The sequence below is a fragment of the Bos grunniens genome, chromosome 25 (genome assembly GCF_055505025.1).
Source record: "Bos grunniens cultivar Pamir isolate PY7600 chromosome 25, Bosgru_T2T1.0, whole genome shotgun sequence".
NCBI lineage: Eukaryota > Metazoa > Chordata > Mammalia > Artiodactyla > Bovidae > Bos > Bos grunniens.
In genome coordinates, this window is record NC_141189.1 from 24,133,437 (window position 1) to 24,152,434 (window position 18,998).

The window sequence follows — 18,998 nt, forward strand, 5'->3', positions numbered from 1 at the left end:
TGAATCCAGACTATTAACCATTTTAAGTACACCATAGTTCCATTTGAATGAAATTCTTGCTCCCTGGGCATGTGATTCACTCAGGTTCAACTGCATGGGTTGAACCTGAATATATAGGTCAGGCCCTTCTACCCCCAATGCTAAACTTACGATAGTTCTGTTCAGTTCAGTTGCTCAGTTGTGTCTGACTCTTGGCGACCCTGTGAATTGCAGCACCCCAGGCCTCCCTGTCCATCACCAACTCCCGGAGTCCACCCAAACCCATGTCCATCAAGTCGGTGATGCCATCCAGCCATCTCATCCTCTGTCGTCCCCTTCTCCTCCTGCCCCCAATCCTTCCCAGCATTAGGGTCTTTTCCAGTGAGTCAACTCTTTGCATGAGGTGGCCAAAGTTTTGGAGTTTCAACTTATGATAAGGGGACTATTATTCATTAGATCTATTATTATCTTTAGACTGTTATTCATTAGATGGTCTTTATCTTTTTTTTGTGTGTATGGGACATGGGAAAAGGTTCATTTTCTTTTGAAAGAATAAATCTGGAATTTAGATACTATTGAAACATGATTAATCTCTTTCTGTCCCCTGCTCTGCACCCCACCCCCATCATTTAACAGTACTGTCTTGAAATCCTTGGAGCTAAAATTGTTGGATTTGTCAATCTTTTGATGCAATTTATAATGAAGTAAATGGTCTCTCATGTTTTCCATCCTCCTCTGGCAGTTTGATATTTTTCCTAAAATATAATGTCTAAAAGTACTTTTTAAAAGTAAGGAGTTGGGTTTTGTTTTTTTTTTTAAGAAATTGAATTAGTTGACATATTACCAGGTGATGTTGGGAGAAATACACACTCCTAGTACAGTCCCATTGTATAAGCTGACACTACTTTTTTTGAATTCAGATTGATTTTATGTGGTGACTCAGCTGATAAAGACCCTTTCTACAGTACCAGAGAACCAGGTTCAATCCCTGGGTCAGGAAGATCCCCTGGAGAAGGGCATGGCAACCCACTCCAGTATTCTTGCCTGGAGAACTCCGTGGACAGAGGCACTTGGGCTGCAGTCCATGGGGTTGCAAAGAGGCAGATACTGAGTGACTAATACTTTCACTTTTCATACACACACACATACACTTATAATATGTTTTTGCATAGTCTTTGATCTGTTGTTCCACTTCTGGGAGTTTATTCTCAGGAGCTGAATTTTAGCTGCATATTCTGTTTATTATCCCAATATTGTTTATAATAGTGAACTGTTGGAAGCAAACTCAATGTCCCACCATTAGAGTTTAAACTGTCAAACTGTCAATGAAAGACATATCTGGCAATTAAATATGTTTTAACAGAGAGTCAACCTTTCTGCAACCCTTCTGTAGTGTAGCACCAAATTTTTGTTTGACAGATTGAAGTCATAGGCAATAAATAGTTTATGGGTTATGTGAAATAGCTGGTGTGTCAGTGGTAATACTGCCACAGTCTTGGTAGTACGGCCATTAATTTTCAGCTCTTTTAAAGCATTTGATGAGGGAAGATTTATATGAAAAAGTGTTTTCAAAACAGTTTGCAAAATAGAATGTACATTATGACTCAGTTTTGTTTAAAAGTTGGATATGTGTACTATGAACATGCATTTATTTATTTATGTGTGCCACCTATATGCTTATATAGACCACTGAAAGGATATATTCCAAAATACTAATTTAGGTGAAGGGATTGTGTCGGTAAGTTGTGTTCAACTCTTTTGGGACCCCCATGAACTGTAGCCTCCCAGGCTTCTCTGTCCATGGGATTTCCCAGGCAAGAATACTGGAGTGGGTTGCCATTTCTTTTTCCAGGAGATCTTCCCAAGATGGGTCGAACCAGAATCTCTTACATTGGCAGGAGGATTCTTTACCACTGAGCCACCTGGGAAGCGGCAGATGGTGGGGTACTAGGGGACTTTTTCTGTTTATGGTACTCCATATTTTCTAAACTTTACAGAATAACTGTGTAATGGTTTTGAATTTTGCAGTGGGAAATAAAGCCTTGGTGGTCTTACTTCTCTAACCAGCTTACTGATGTAATTGAAAAAAGATATTCTTTTATTATACAGGTCTTTTTTCTGTCCCTCTTCCTTTTCTTATCTACTAAGCTTTAGCAATCAGCTTCCATCATGGATCTCTGGGGAAAAATGATAAATGTGGCCTTAATGAATTTGGATTTTTTTTTTTTAAGAATTAGCAAACATTTAAATGTTAGCAAAAATCACATTTGTTACCATGTGATGAACATGAGAGCTGTTTAGAAGAAATGTGGCTTTAGAAACTACATCTGTACATGTGTGGTCATTCAGGTGCCCCTCTAAGAAGATAGTTGCATGCAGTCATTTATCATCTTTATATTGGATTCCTTTCTCATCTTTTGACTCGTTTCATAGTTTCCTTTCTTGCCTTTCTTAGATACAAAGACCATATCTCAACTCCAGTTAACTATTTTTCGTCAGTAACTACTGAATTCTATAGGTGACTGAAAAGTGAACAGTTGATGTGGTGATTGGGTGTTTGAGGAATGATTATCTAGTAAATGTAAATAATCTGGTAGATGTCTGGGATAGCTCATACCATATGCTAATTGGAAGCAGGCAGTTGGTGCCTAACCAGTGGTTTTACTTTCAGTTTGACCTAATGAGGCCTGTATTCTGAGGATGAGCTGCAAGCTAAAACCAGAGTTAAAGAGTATAGCGGTCAGGCTATTTTTATCATGGTACCATGGAGCAACATCAGGTCAAGAAGCAACAGTTAGAACTGGACATGGAACAACAGGCTGGTTCCAAATTGGGAAAGGAGTATGTCAAGGCTACATATTTTCACCCTGCTTATTAACTTATATGCAGAGTACATCATGTGAAATGCGGGGCTGGATGAAGCACAAGCTGGAATCAAGACTGCCAGGAGAAATTTCAATAACCTCAGATATGCAGATGACACCACCCTTATGGCAGAAAGCGAAAAAGAACTAAGAGCCTCTGATGAAAGTGAAAGAGGAGAGTGAAAAAGTTGGCTTAAAGCTCAACATTCAGAACACTAAGATCATGGCATCCGGTCCCATCATTTCATGGCAAATAGATGGGGAAACAATGGAAACAGTGACAGACTTTATTTCTTTGAGCTCCAAAATCACTGCAGATGGTGACTGCAGCCATGAAATTAAAAGATGCTTGCTCCTTGGAAGGAAAGCTATGATCAACCTAGACAGCATATTAAAAAGACAAACATTACTTTGTCAACAAAGGTCTGTCTAGTCAAAGCTATAGTTTTTCCAGTAGTTGTGTATGGATGTGAGAGTTGTACTGTAAGGAAAGCTGAAGAATTGATGCTTTTGAACTGTGGTGTTGGAGAAGACTCTTGAGAGTCTCTTGGACTGCAAGGAGATCCAACCTGTCTATCCTAAAGGAAGTCAGTCCCGAATATTCATTGGAAGGACTGATGCTGAAGCTGAAACTCCAATACTTTGGCCACCTGATGTGAAGAACTGACTCATTAGAAAAGACCCTGATGCCGGGAAAGATTGAAGGTGGGAGGAGAAGAAAATGATAAAGGATGCGATGGTTGTATGGCATCACTGACTCGATGGACATGAGTTTGAGTAAGCTCCGGGTGTCGGTGGTGGACAGGGATGTCTGGAGTGCTGTAGTCCATGGGGCCACAAAGTCCATGGGGCCACTACTGAGCGACTGAACTGAACTGATGGAACATAAACCCAAGACGGCCCTCTGTTTGTAAACAGTAAATTTAGCTAATGAAAAAGTTGGTGCAGAAACACAGAGAGTAACCAGCTTAGAAATCTGATGCCCCTTATGATGTCCACTTTGCACATGAGTGTACAGTCAGACTTGTCCAGATCAATAGTGACAGCAAAAATATTCCAAGTGTGGGTCACTAAAATAATTCAGCTCTTTTTTGGTTATTTTGAGTCATGTGGGATTAAATATGTAGCAGCTCTGGAACCCAGAGACCAAAAATGCTTGATTCTTTGGTATTTGGAAACTTTATAATATGTATGTATTGACTTTGTTGAATTTGGCAAGTAGTATTTGTTCTGGCCAGCCCACAGTGGCCTCAGTCCTCAGACCTCAGTTGCATATATATTCTCAATATATTTGAAGTGTGCAAGGTAAGGAACATAAGAATCCTTCAAAAAGAAGGAGAAATTATTTTGTACAAAGCTAACTGGTCTTAGTCCTGTGACCTAATATTATTTTACAGAAATATAACCAATTGGTTTATTTTCTTTTTAAAAAAATTTATCTTCCCTTCCTTCCTCCCTGTTTTCCCCCATCCTCCTCTTCTTTTTGTAGTTTTGAGATTGGTGGATTTAGAAAGTCATGTGTTCCTACCCATCCCTAACTGGAACTGCTGTCTTAGCTTGCTGCTTGCAGTACATTTTAGGACAAAAAGTCTTAAAAGCATGAAGATAGCAGACACGCCTCATTTGCTTTGGCAGAGGGAACAGCTTTTTCTCCCAAGTAGCTCTAGGTAAAACCTAATCTCCAAAGGTGATCTTGTAAGTTCCAAATGACAGAAAGCAGAAGACCTTGGATTTTAAAGTACTCCCTCCAGTCTTTCCTCCTTGTTTGTTATTTTTGCAAGTTTACTTTCTAAGAGGTAGTTTAGAAATGGATACTACCCATTTCCCGACTGTTTCTCAGGTCATTCAGCATCTACATCTGCCAGTTGGCATCAAGAGACTCTTGTGGTCTTGCTTTGAGACTCCTCAGGGGCATGGCTTTTGCCACTATAGCTGCTTCAGCCCCTGGCAGCTGGGTGTCTGGCATATATGGTAAGAAGTAAAAACATGTGCCCAATTAGCTATACAAATGGTTTGGATGAAAGTTGGAAAGATGGGTTTCTTACTGCTGTAATATGTAAAAGCACTAACGTTTGCTAGTGGCGTCTTGCTTCTGAATAGACTCTGGTGCTGGTGCTAAGTCGCTTCACTCGTATCGGACTCTGTGCGACCCCAGAGACAGCAGCCCACCAGGCTCCCCCGTCCTTGGGATTCTCCAGGCAAGAACACTGGAGTGGGTTGCCATTTCCTTCTCCAATGCGTGAAAGTGAAAAGTGAAAGTGAAGCCGCTCAGTAAGCATCAGACTCTTCATGACCCCATGGACTGCAGCCCACCAGGCTCCTCCGTCCATGGGATTTTCCAGGCAAGAGTACTGGAGTGGGTTGCCATAGACTCTAGGTGGGAACAAATGGGAGAGGTGGACTGGATCATTTCCTTCTTTCAAAGAAGTCATCAGAGTAGACCTCAGGTGCCTTGCTGACATTGGCTTTTGGTACCAGCATTTGCCTCCTCATTTTTTTTTAAGCTCCCAACCAGGTACAACAATGAGCCAGCTTGCTCTATTTTCCGTATCACCTGTGCTTATTCTTAGTCTTGTGTTTGACTCTTTGTGACCCCCTAGACTAGCTTGCCAGGCTCCTCTACCCATGGAATTTTCCAGACAAGAATGCTGGAGTGGGGTGCCATTTCCTATTCTAGGGGATCTTCCACACTCAGGGATTGAACCCATGTCTCTTGCATCTCCTGCATTGGCAGGCGGTTTCTTTACCACTAATGCCACCTGGGAAGCCCATATGTTATATGTCAGGGCCTTTGTCTTAGCCTGCAGAGATCACACTAAGATGATTAAGAGGGAAGGGTGCAAAAACAGTGTCACCTTTCACCTCTTGTTCAGATTGGAATAGACTGACTTTCCCATTTTCCTTTGGTTCTAGTAGGCTTGGGCAAGAAGTATGAAAGCTGTTCACTGAGGAGGCGAAAGCCCTGTCCTCAGAAGGCTTGCAAATTTAGAACTTCAGCCTCTTTGCATGTCAAAAAATAAAGGTTGTCCCAGAATGTTAGACTTCAAAGGATTTTAATGTTGGGAACATGGAAACTCAGAGAGGTTAAGAGACTTGTTCAAGGGCATACGTCACTTAGGGATATCCCAGACCAGAACTGAAGGCTTCATGAGACTTTACTCTGATCCTACTGACTCAGTACTTCTGGAATACAATCACGTATTGATAATGTATTTTTTCTTCTTGGGCCATCATCGTCTCCTTAGGGGAAGAGTATATCCTGGCATGTGTGTATGCTCCGGAGAAGGCAATGGCACCCCACTCCAGTACTCTTGCTTGGAAAATTCCATGGATGGAGGAGCCTGGTAGGCTGCAGTCCATGGGGTCGCTAAGAGTAGGACACGACTGAGCGACTTCACTTTCACCTTTCACTTTCATGCATTGGAGAAGGAAATGGCAACCCACTCCAGTGTTCTTGCCTGGTGGGCTGCCATCTAAGGGGTCACACAGAGTCGGACACGAGTGAAGCGACTTAGCAGCAGCAGTGTGTATGTTCAGTTGCTCAGTTGTGTCTGACTCTTTGCGACCATGAACTGTAGCCTGCCAGTCTCTTCTGTTCATGAAATTTTCCAGGCAAGCATACTCGAGTGGATTGCCATTTCTTACTCCAGGGGATCTTCTCGACCCAGGTACTGAACCTGTGTCTTGTGTCTGCTGCATTGGCAGGCAGATTCTTTACCACTGTGCCACCTGGAACAGCATAGCGAAGAACATTAAGTAGTGAGACCAGTGATGTAATATGATGAATTTAGAATCAGACTCCTGGCTTTGAATCCCTTACCTTTATGGATTGGCTGTGTGACCTCAGGCCAAATCCCTTAAACTTTGTTCAGTTTATCCCCCTGTAAAGTGAAGATTATATTTTCTTGCTCATAGAGTTATAGTTGGTTAAAAGTGATAATTCATGTCAGTCTCCTCATTACATGCAATGGACTTAAAAGATTATTGCTATTAATAAACATTTTAAAATCCTCTCTCAACCTGGACCAACCAGATTGACCGTTTGCCTCTTTCCTTTCCACTTTATGCTCCCAGTCACCGAAGGACCAGAACAAGACTCATCATCTCTGTGAAACTGAGTAGATTTTGGAGGCTGACAAACTGATTTTATTTCCTAGTCCCATTGCTTAGTGGTTAAGAAACCTCAGGTTCCTAATCTGTAAGACCCCTGACATCGTAGGTTGTTGTGAAGTTTGAAGATGATGATGTATATGAAGCATATAACAAATACCAATTCATCTTCATCAGTCCCTCCACCTTCCTTTCCATAACACTGGTTCATACTCCTCTCTCCTTTCCTGTCTCCATTCGTCTTTGTGTGATTTAGCCCTTCATGGTCTTTCTGTCCATAAGAGGTGATTCTGTTTCAAAGGCAGACTGTAAGTCCTAGAAAATAGGGACTTGCCTGATTGTCACTTCATGGAGCTGCCTAAGAATTAGAACGGAGAAGGCAATGGCACCCCACTCCAGTACTCTTGCTTAGAAAATCCCATGGATGGAGGAGCCTGTTAGGCTGCAATCCATGGGGTCGCTAAGAGTCAGACACGACTGAGCAACTTCACTTTCACTTTTCACTTTCATGCATTGGAGAAGGAAATGGCAGCTCACTCCAGTGTTCTTGCCTGGAGAATTCCAGGGACAGGGGAGCCTGGTGGGCTGCCGTCTATGGGGTCGCAGAGTCGGACACTACTGAAGTGACTTAGCATAGCAAGAATTAGAAACACTTTCCTGATCTCCCTTCTCTGGCTGTCTGGAGCCAGAGCATTCACTGGGACCATGATCTCTGGGACTGCCCTTAGCCCAGCAGTGCCAGCTCCAGACCTGGGGCCAAGCAAGCAACCAAGCCCATCCCCAGGAATAGCAGCTGGGTCTGCTACAGGAGAGGAGGGAGGCTGGAAGCTGATGCAGAGAAGGAGGGAGAGAGAAAGGCAGAAGTGGTTAGAGCTGAGATTGGAGGAGAAAAGCTGGAGGCCTATCTTGGTCCAACATAAACTAAGCAGTTACTGGCTTTGATCTTTCAAGTAACCCCCCAAAGCTATGCCTAGAAGTACGTTTCCTGGTTTGTAGCTTTTTTTCTCCCTTTATTCTTCTTCCTGCCTTTCCTTTCTTCCCACCCCTTCTTGTCTGTCACTCCATTTCACTCGTGTATGCCACTTTAGCTGAAACAGGAGACCAGAGTCACTTACTGCAAGAACAGGAGAGCTACTGTAGGCATTTGGGGCATCAGCATTCCTGAACTGCCCCAGGAGACCTGGCCTGGCTGCTGACAAGAGCACTTTTCTAGGAAAAGAGGAGCTCGATCCTCTCACCAACTTTCTGATAATAACAATTACAATAAAGGCTAACACTTACCGAATACTTTTTATGAGCCCGGTATTAGGGCAGAGCATTTTACATGGGATATCTCATTTCCTCTGACCAGTCCATGAGGTACAGCTGTCCCATTTTAAAGTTATATGCTGATGGTCACAAACTTGGTGGATCGCCATGATTCGGATACAGGTTCCTCTGCTTGTGGAGCTCATCCTGTTAATTACTCTGCTCCAGTTTCTCCTTTTCTAGATAGCTGCTTGACCTCTGTGTACTTAAATTTATTTTCCTATGAAATGGCAGTAATTACTTCCTAGAGTTACGCTTCAGTGTAGCTCTTACAATGTACTGACAATGAAAAGTGGGATTAATTAATGATGATATTCTGTTAGTAATGAAATTTGGTTCTGGGGAGCCCAGATTGTGCTGAGGCTATCCATTTCAGAGGGATAGCAGGAGGACCACTGGGAAGGTAGTTCCATTAAATGAGTGTAAATCAGTACCAAGTTAGAAATCCTGGTTTTCTCCAGATCTACACACCTGGAATCTAGTGGAAAGGGAGTGAAGTTTGGAACTGACTGGAAGATTGCCCCAGATTAGGGAAAGAATTTACTTCATTTCAGTCACTCAAGAGCACTTGACTCTTTGTGACCCCATGGACTGCAGCATGCCAGGCTTCTCTGTCCCTCACCGACTGCCAGATCTTGCTCAAATTCATGTCCATCTAATCAGTGACTTCATCCAACCATCTCATCCTCTGTTGTCCCCTTCTACTCCTGCCTTCAATCTTTCCCAACAAAAAGGTCTTTTCCAGTAAGTCAGTTCTTTGCGTAAGGTGGCCAAAGTACTGGAGCTTCAGCTTGAGCATTACTCCTTCCAATGAATATTCAGGAATGATTTCCTTTAGGATTGACCAGTTTGATCTTCTTGTAGTCCAAGGGACTCTCAAGAGTCTTCTCCCAACACCACTGTTCAAAAGCATCAGTTCTTCGGCACTCAGCTTTCTTTATGGTCCACCTCTCACATTCATACGTGACTACTGGAGAAACCATAGCTTTGACTAGACAGACGTTTGTTGACAAAGTAATGTCTGTGCTTTTTAATATGCTGTCTAGGTTGATCATAGCTTTCCTTCCAAGGATCAAGTGTCTTTTAATTTCATGGCTGCAGTCACCATCCACAGTGACTTTTGGAACCCAAGAAAATAAAGTCTGTCACTATTTCCATTGTTTCCCCATCTATTTCCCATGAAGTGATGGGACCAGATGCCATGATCTTAGTTTTTTGAATGTTGAGTTTTAAACCAGCTTTTTCACTCTCTTCTTTCACTTTCATCAAGAGGATCTTCAGTTCTTCTTCACTTTATGCCATAAGGGTGATGTCATCTGCATATCTGAGGTTATTGATATTTCTCCTGGCAATCTTGATTCCAGCTTGTGCTTCTTCCAGCCCTGCATTTCTCATGATGTTCTCTGCATATAAGTTAAATGAGCAGGATGACAATATACAGCCTTGATGTACTCCTTTCCCAATTTGGAACCAGTCTGTTGTTCTATGTCCAGTTCTAACTATTGCTTCCTGACCTGCATACAGATTTCTCAGGAGGCAAGTAAGGTGGTCTGGTATTCCCATCTCTTTCAGAATTTTCCACAGGTTGTTGTGATGCACACAGTCAAAGGGTTTGGTGTAGTCAATAAAGCACAAGTAGATGTTTTTCTGGAACTCTCTTGCTTTTTTGATGACCCAACGGACATTGGCAATTTGATGTCTGGTTCCTCTGCATTTTCTAAATCCAGGTTGAACATCTGGAACTTCACAGTTCACATACTGTTGAAGCCTAGCTTAGAGAATTTTGAGTATTACTTTGCTGGTGTGTTAGATGAGTACAATTGTGCAGTAGTTTGAACATTCTTTGGGACTGGAATGAAAACTGACCTTTTCTAGTTCTGTGGCCACTGCTGAGTTTTCCAAATGTGCTGGCATATTGAGTGCAGCACTTTGACAGCATCATCTTTTAGGACTTGAAATAGCTCAGCTGCAACTCCATCACCTCCACTCGCTTTGTTCATAGTGATGCTTCCTAAGGCTCACTTGACTTCACATTCCAGGATGTCTGGCTCTAGGTGAGTGATCACATCATCGTGGTTATCTGGGTCATTAAGATCTTTTTTGTATAGTTCTTCTGTGTATTCTTGCCACTTTTTTTTTTAATATCTTCTGCCTCTGTTAGGTCCATACTATTCTGTCCTTTATTGTGCCCATCTTTGCATGAAATGTTCCCTTGGTATCTCTAATTTTCCTGAAGAGATTTCTAGTCTTTCCCATTTTATTGTTTTCCTTTATTTGTTTGCATTGATCACTGAGGAAGGCGTTCTTATCTCTCCTTGCTATTCTTTGGAACTCTGTATTCAGATGGGTATCTCTTTCCTTTTCTCCTTTGCCTTTCACTTCTCTTCTTTTCTCAGCTATTTGTAAGGCCTCCTCAGACAGCCATTTTGCCTTTTTACATTTCTTTTTCTTGGGGATGATCTTGATTCCTGTCGCCTGTAATATGTCACGAACCTCCGTCCATAGTTCATCAGGCACTCTTATCAGATCTAGTGCCTTAAATCTATTTCTCACTTCCACTGTATTTGATAAGGGATTTGATTTAGGTCATACCTGAATGGTCTGTCAGAATGTGGTCCACTGGAGAAGGGAATGGCAAACCACTTCAGTTTTCTTGCCTTGAGAACCCCATGAACAGAATGAAAAGGCAAAATGATAGGGCACTGAAAGAGGAACTCCCCAGGTCGGTAGGTGCCCAATATGCTACTGAAGATCAGTGGAGAAATAGCTCCAGAAAGAATGAAGGGATGGAGCCAAAACAAAAACAATACCCAGTTATGGATGTGACTGGTGATAGAAGCAAGGTCCAATGCTGTAAAGAGCAATATTGCATAGGAACCTGGAATGTCAAGTCCATGAATCAAGGCAAATTGGAAGTGGTCAAACAAGAGATGGCAAGAGTGAACATCGACATTCTAGAAATCAGCGAACTAAAATGGACTGGAATGGGTGAATTTAACTCAGATGACCATTATATCTACTACTGCGGGCAGGAATCCCTCAGAAGAAATGGAGTAGCCATCATGGTCAACAAAAGAGTTCAAAATGCAGTCCTTGGATGCAATCTCAAAAACGACAGAATAATCTCTTTTTGTTTCCAAGGCAAACCATTTAATATCACAGTAATCCAAGTCTATGCCACAACCAATAACGCTGAAGAAGCTGGAGTTGAATGGTTCTATGAAGACCTAGAAGACCTTTTAGAACTAACACCCCAAAAAGATGTCCTTTTCATTATAGGGGGCTGGAATGCAAAAGTAGGAAGTCAAGAAGCACCTGGAGTAACAGGCAGATTTGGCCTTGGAATACAGAATGAAGCAGGGCAAAGACTAATAGAGTTTTGCCAAGAAAATGCACTGGTCATAGCAAACACACTCTTCCAACAACACAAGAGAAAACTCTACACATGGACATGACCAGCTCGTCAACACCGAAATCAGAATGATTATATTCTTTGCAGCCAAAGATTGAGAAGCTCTATACAGTCAACAAAAACAAGACCAGGAGCTGACTGTGGCTCAGATCATGAACTCTTTATTGCCAAATTCAGACTGAAATTGAAGAAAGTAGGGAAAACCACTAGACCATTCAGGTATGACCTAAATCAAATCCCTTATGATTATACAGTGGAAGTGAGAAATAGATTTAAGGGGCTAGATCTGATAGATAAAGTGCGTGATGAACTATGGACAGAGGTTGGTGACATTGTACAGGAGACAGGGATCAAGACCATCCCCATGGAAAAGAAATGCAAAAAAGCAAAATGGCTGTCTGGGGAGACCTTACAAATAGCTGTGAAAAGAAGAGAAGTGAAAAAGCAAAGGAGAAAAGGAAAGATATAAGCATCTGAATACAGAGTTACAGAGAATAGCAAGAAGAGATAAGAAAGCCTTCCTCAGTGATCAATGCAAAGACATAGAGGAAAACAACAGAATGGGAAAGACTAGAGATCTCTTCAAGAAAATTAGAGATACCAAGGGAACATTTCATGCAAAGATGGGCTCGATAAAGGACACGAAAAGGTATGGACGTAACAGAAGCAGAAGATATTAAGAAGAGGTGGCAAGAATACACAGAAGAACTATACAAAAAAGATCTTCATGACCCAGATAATCACGATGGTGTTATCACTCATCTAGAGCCAGAAATCCTGGAATGTGAAGTCAAGTGTGCTTGAGAAAGCATCACTATGAACAAAGCTAGTGGAGGTGATGGAATTCCAGTTGAGCTATTTCAAATCCTGAAAGCTGATGCTGTGAAAGTGCTGCACTCAATATGCCAGCAAATTTGGAAAACTCAGCAGTGACCACAGGACTGGAAAAGGTCAGTTTCCATTCCAATCCCAAAGAAAGGCAATGCCAAAGAATGCTCAAACTACTGCACAATTGCACTCATGTCACACGCTAGTAAAGTAATGCTCAAAATTCTGCAAGCAAGGCTTCAGCAATATATGAACTGTGAACTTCCAGATGTTCAAGCTGGTTTTAGAAAAGGCAGAGGAACCAGGTACCAAATTGCCAACATCCGCTGGATCATGGAAAAAGGAAGAGAGTTCCAGAAAAACATCTATTTCTGCTTTATTGATTATGCCAAAGCCTTTGACTGTGTGGATCACAATAAAGTGGAAAATTCTGAAAGAGATGGGCGTGCCAGACCACCTGACCTGCCTCTTGAGAAATGTGTATGCAGGTCAGGAAGCAACAGTTAGAACTGGACATGGAACAACAGCCTCGTTCCAAATAGGAAATGGAGTACGTCAAGGCTGTATATTGTCACCCTGCTTATTTAACTTATATGCAGAGTACATCGTGAGAAACGCTGGGCTAGATAAAGCACAAGCTGGAATCAAGATTGCCTGGAGAAATATCAGTAACCTCAGATATGCAGATGACACCACCCTTATGGCAGAAAGTGAAGAGGAACTAAAGAGCCTCTTGATAAAAGTGAAAGAGGAGAGTGAAAAAGTTGGCTTAAAGCTCAACATTCAGAAAACGAAGATCATGGCATCTGGTCCCATCACTTCATGGGAAATAGATGGGGAAACAATGTCAGACTTTATTTTTTTGGGTTCCAAAATCACTGCAGATGGTGATTGCAGCCATGAAATTAAAAGACGCTTGCTCCTTGGAAGAAAAATTATGACCAACCTAGATAGCATATTCAAAAGCAGAGACATTACTTTGCTAACAAAGGTCCGTCTAATCAAGGCTATGGTTTTTCCTGTGGTCATGTATGGATGTGAGAGTTGGACTGTGAAGAAGGCTGAGTGCCGAAGAATTGATGCTTTTGAACTGTGGTGTTGGAGAAGACTCTTGAGAGTCCCTTGGACTGCAAGGAGATCCAAACAGTCCATTCTGAAGGAGATCAGCCCTGGGATTTCTTTGGAAGGAATGATACTAAAGCTGAAACTCCCAATACTTTGGCCACCTCATGTGAAGAGTTGACTCACTGGAAAAGACTCTGATGCTGGGAGGGTTTGGGGGCAGGAGGAGAAGGGGATGACAGAGGTTGAGATGGTTAGATGGCATCACTGATTTGATGAACGTGAGTCTGAGTGAACTCCGGGAGTTGGTGATGGACAGGGAGGCCTGGCGTGCTGCGATTCATGGGGTCGCAAAGAGTCAGACATGACTGGGCGATTGAACTGAACTGAATGGTCTAGTGGTTTTCCCCACTTTCTTCAATTTCAGTCTGAATTTGGCAATAAGGAGTTCATGATCTAAGCCACAGTCAGCTCCCGGTCTTGTTTTTGCTCAGTGTATAGTGCTCTCCATCTTCGCCTGCAAAGAATATAATCAGTCTGATTTTGGTATTGACCATATGGTCAATGATTAGAGTCGCCTCTTGTGTTGTTGGAAGAAAGTGTTTGCTAAGAACAATGCATTCTCCTGGCAAAACTCTTATCAGCCTTTGCCCTGGTTCGTTTTGTACTCCAAGACCAAACTTGCTTCTTTCTCCAGGGAAATCCTGACTTCCTACTTTTTCATTCCAGTCTCCTGTAATGAAAAGGACATCTTTTTCTGGTGTTAGTTCTAGAAGTTCTTGTAGGTCATCATAGAACTGTTTAACTTTAGCTTCTTCGGCATTAGTGGTTGGGGAATAGACTTGGATTACTATGATATTGAATGGTTTGCCTTGGAAACGAACCGAGGTCATTCTGTTTTTGAGATTGGACCCAAGTACTGCCTTTTGGACTCTCTTGTTGACTGTGAGGGCTACTCCATTTCTTCTAAGGGATTTTTGCCCACAGTAGTAGATATAATGGTCATTTGAATTAAATTTGCCCATTCCTGTCCATTTTAATTCACTGATTACTGAAATGTCGATGTTCAAACCCTTGCCATCTCCTGTTTGACCACTTCCAATTTACCTTGATTCATGGACCTAACATTCCAGGTTCCTATGCATTACTGTTCTTTACAGCATTGGACTTGACTTCTATCACCAATCACATCCACAGCTGGATACTGTTTTCACTTTGGCTTCGTCTTTTCATTCTTTCTGGAGTTACTTCTCCACTCTTCTCCAGTAGCATATTGGGCACCTACTGACCTGGGGAGTTCATCTTTCAGTGTCCATCTTTCTGCCTTTTCATGGGGTTCTCAAGGCAAGAATAATGAAGTAGTTTGCCATGCGCTTCTCCAGTGGACCACGTTTTGTTAAAACTCTCCACCATGACCCATCCATCTTGGGTGGCTCTACACGGCATAGCTCATAGTTTCATTGAGTTTAGAGATGGCTGTGGTCCAGGTGATCAGTTTGGTTAGTTTTCTGTGATTGTGGTTTTCATTCTGTCTGCCCTCTGATAAATAAGGATAAGAGGCTTATAGAAGGTTCCTCATGGGAAAGACTGACTATGGGGGAATCTGGGTCTTATTCTGATGGGCGGGGCCATGCTAAGTAAATCTTTAATCCAGTTTTCTGTTGATGGGTGGGGCTGTTCCCTCCCAGTTGACTGAGGGCAAACTTGACCCATGCCTTCACAGGAGACTCTTTTCTCCTGGCTCTTAATGTACACAAGTTTTTGTTTGTGCCCTCCAAGAGTCTCCCCATTCCTGTTAAAGTACTGTAATCAAATCCCACTGGTCTCCAAAGTCAAATTCTTTGGGGGTTCTCAGTCCCTTTGTCAGTTCCCTAGGTGGGAAAATCTGTTGTGGGTCCTAGAACTTTCTTAACAGTGCAAGAATTTCTTTGATATAATTGTTCTGCAGTTAGGGACAGAAAGTGAGCAACAATTCAGATATCCAGAGGGCACAGCAAATAGCCAGCTTGATTTTATTCACGATTATTCACAAGTCTTATCCTATGGAGAATCTGACCCCCTGTGTATTTCTGATTGGTGGTGCATTTGAGCAGGGTTAGTTCTGTAGTTCAAGAAACTGTTTTTGAGCGATACTCATGTGCATGATGGAGAAGGCAATGGCACCCCACTCCAGTACTCTTGCGTGGAAAATCCCATGGGCGGAGGAGCCTGGAAGGCTGCAGTCCATGGGGTCGCTAAAAGTCGGACACGACTAAGCGACTTCACTTTCACTTTTCAGTTTCCTGCATTGGAGAAGGAAATGGCAACCCACTCCAGTGTTCTTGCCTGGAGAATCCCATGGATGGGGGAGCCCGGTGAGCTGCCGTCTGTGGGGTCACACAGAGTCGGACATGACTGAAGTGACTTAGCATTAGCATTAGCATGTGCCTGACTCAAGCATAGGCATCCTGTCCTGTCTGGGCGTGGGGAAGAAAGCCTAGACCCATTGTTCACATGGGACAAGCTGGGATTTCCATCAGGGTAAGCAGATACTACTTGGCTTTTAATAAAAGCTTTCCTCTGTGGAAGTCATAGTGCCAGGTACTCTTTATCAGTGTATCCTGACTGAATCCTTACAACTGCTCTACGAAGTAGGTACCGCTTTTCAGGTTGATGAAATTCAGGTTTTTGATCAGGGTCAAACAGCCGATAGCAGAGTTGGACTTAAAGAGCTAGAGCTTTTAGCCATGATGGGGTCCTGAAACATCACAGGTTTAAGGACTCTGGATTCTAGTCCCCAGCCTCTGGTGAGGCTGAGCCTGAGGGCATCTTGCCTGCCTGCTTCACGGTGGTATGGCTTGCTGGGGAGAGAGCAGTGGCTAGGACAGCATTCTTAGCTCTGGGCACAGACCATGTGCTGTTCTTTTTCCAGTTGTTGTTGTTGTTGTTTAGTCCCTAAGTCATGTCCGACTCTTTGCAATCCCATGGACAGGCTCCTCTGTCCTTCCCTGTCTCCCACAGTTTGCTCAAATCTATGTGCATTGAGTCAGTGATGCTGTCTAACCATCTCATCCTCTGCCGCCCCTTTTTCCTCCTCTTCTCAATCTATCCCAGCAGCAGGGTCTTTTCCAGTGACTCAGCTCTTTTGTATCAGGTGGCCAATGTATTGGAGCTTAAGCTTCAGTCCATCCAATGAATATTCAGGGTTGGTTTCCTTTAGGTTGACTAGCTTGACCTCCTTGCAGTCCAGGGGATTCTTAAGAGTCTTCTTCAGCACAGTTCAAAAGCATGAATTCTTTGGCACTCAGCCTTCTTTATGGTCCAGTTCTCATATCTGTACATGACTACTGGAAAACTATAACTTTGACTGTATGGATCTTGTCAGCAGAATGATGTTTCTGCTTTTTAATATGTTATCTAGGTTTGTCATAGCTTTCCAACCAAGAAGCAAGTGTCTTTTAATTCATGGCTGCAGTCACTGTCCACAGTGATTTTGGAGCCCACTAAAATAAAATCTGTCACTGTTTCCATTTTTTCCCCATCTATTTGCCTTGTAATGGTGTGACTAGATGCCATGATCTTAGTTTTTTGAATGTTGAGTTTTAAGCCAACCTTTTCACTCTTCTTTCACCCTCATCAAGAAGCTCTTTAGTTTCTTTTCACTTTCTGCCATTAGGGTGGTATCATCTGCATATCTGAGGTTGTTGGTATTTCTCCCACAAATCTTGATTCCAGCTTGTGATTCATTCACTTTGGCATTTTGCATGATGTACTCTGCATATAAGTTAAATAAGCAGCATGACAGTATACAGCCTTGACATACTTCTTTCCCTATATGGAACCAGTTCATTGTTCATGTCCAGTTCTAGCTGTTGCTTCTCGACTTGCGCATGTTGGTTAGGAGACAGGTAAGGTGGTCTGGTACTCCCATCTCTTTAAGAATTGTCCAGTTTGTTGTGATCCACACAGTCAATGACTTTAGCACAATCAATGAAGTAAATTTTTTTTTGAATTCCCTTACTTTTCCTGTGATCCAGTAGATGTTGACAATTTGATCTCTGGGTCCTCTGCCTTTTCTAAAGCCAGCTTGTACATCTGGAATCTCTCGGTTCACATACTGCTGAAGCCTAGCTTGGAGAATTTTGAGCCTTACCTTGCTAGTATGTGAAATGAATGCAATTGTGCCATAGTTTGAAATTTCTTTGGCATTGCCCTTCTTTGGGATTAGAATGAAAACTGACCTTTTCCAGTCCTGTGAACACTGCTGAGTTTTCCAAATTTGCTGACATATTGACTGTAGCACTTTAACAGCATCATATTTTAGGATTTTGCATAGGTCTGCTGGAATTCCATCACCTCCATAAGCTTTGTCCTGTGGATGGAGGAGCCTGGTAGGCTGCAGTCCATGGCGTTGCGAAGAGTCAGACATGACTGAGTGACTTCACTTTCACTTTTCACTTTCATGCATTGGAGAAGGAAATGGCAACCCACTCCAGTGTTCTTGCCTGGAGAATCCCAGGGATGGCAGAGCCTGGTGGGCTGCCATCTATGGGGTTGCACAGAATCGGACACGACTGAAGTGACGCAGCAGCAGCAGCATCATTAGCTGTGTTCTTAGTAATGCTTCCTAAGGTCCACTTGACTTCACATTCCAGGATGTCTGGCTCTAGGTAAGTGACTACACTCCTATCGTTGTGGTTATCTGAGTCATTAAGACCTTTCTTGTATAGTTCTGTGTATTTCCACCTCTTAATATCTTCTATTAGGTCCTTACTCCCATTCTTGGATGAAATGTTTCCCCTACTATCTAATTTTTTTGGAAGAGAAATTCTGTTTTTTAGAGAATCTTTCCCATCCTGTTGTTTTCCTCTATTTCTTTACACTTCATTTCAGAACGGCTTCTTATTTCTCCTTGCTTTTCTCTGGAACTCTGCATTCAGTTGGGTATATTTTTCCCTTTTTCCCTTTTCAGCTCCTCAGACAACCTCTTTGCCTTCTTGCATTTCTTTTTCCTTGGGGTGGTTTTGGTCACTGCCTCCTGTACATTATTATAAACCTCCATATATAGTTCTTTATGCACTCTGCCAGATCTAATCCCTTGAACCTATTCATCACCTTCACCATATAATCATAAGGGATTTGATTTAGGTCATACCTGAATGGTCTAGTAGTTTTCCTTACTTTCTTCAATTTAAGATTAAATTTTGCAATAAGGAGGTCATGATCTGAGCCACAGTCAGCTCCCAGTCTTGTTTTTGCTGACTGTATAGAGCTTCTCCATCTTCAGCTGCAAAGAATATAATCAATCTGATTTCAGTAGTGATCATTTGGTGATGTCCATTTGTAGAGTCATCTCTTGTGTTGTTGGAAAAGAGTGTTTGCTGTGACCAGTGTGTTCTCTTGGCAAAACTCTGTTAGCCTTTGCCCTGCTTCATTTTGTTCTTCAAGGCCAAACT

General features: G+C 42.4%; 1 protein-coding gene across 21 annotated transcripts in view; it reads left to right on the plus strand.

Annotated features, from left to right (window-relative positions):
* DCUN1D3 (defective in cullin neddylation 1 domain containing 3) overlaps window positions 1–18,998 on the plus strand; it is a 59,477-nt gene that overhangs the window by 28,901 nt on the left and 11,578 nt on the right. The gene's annotated exons all lie outside the window — the stretch shown is intronic.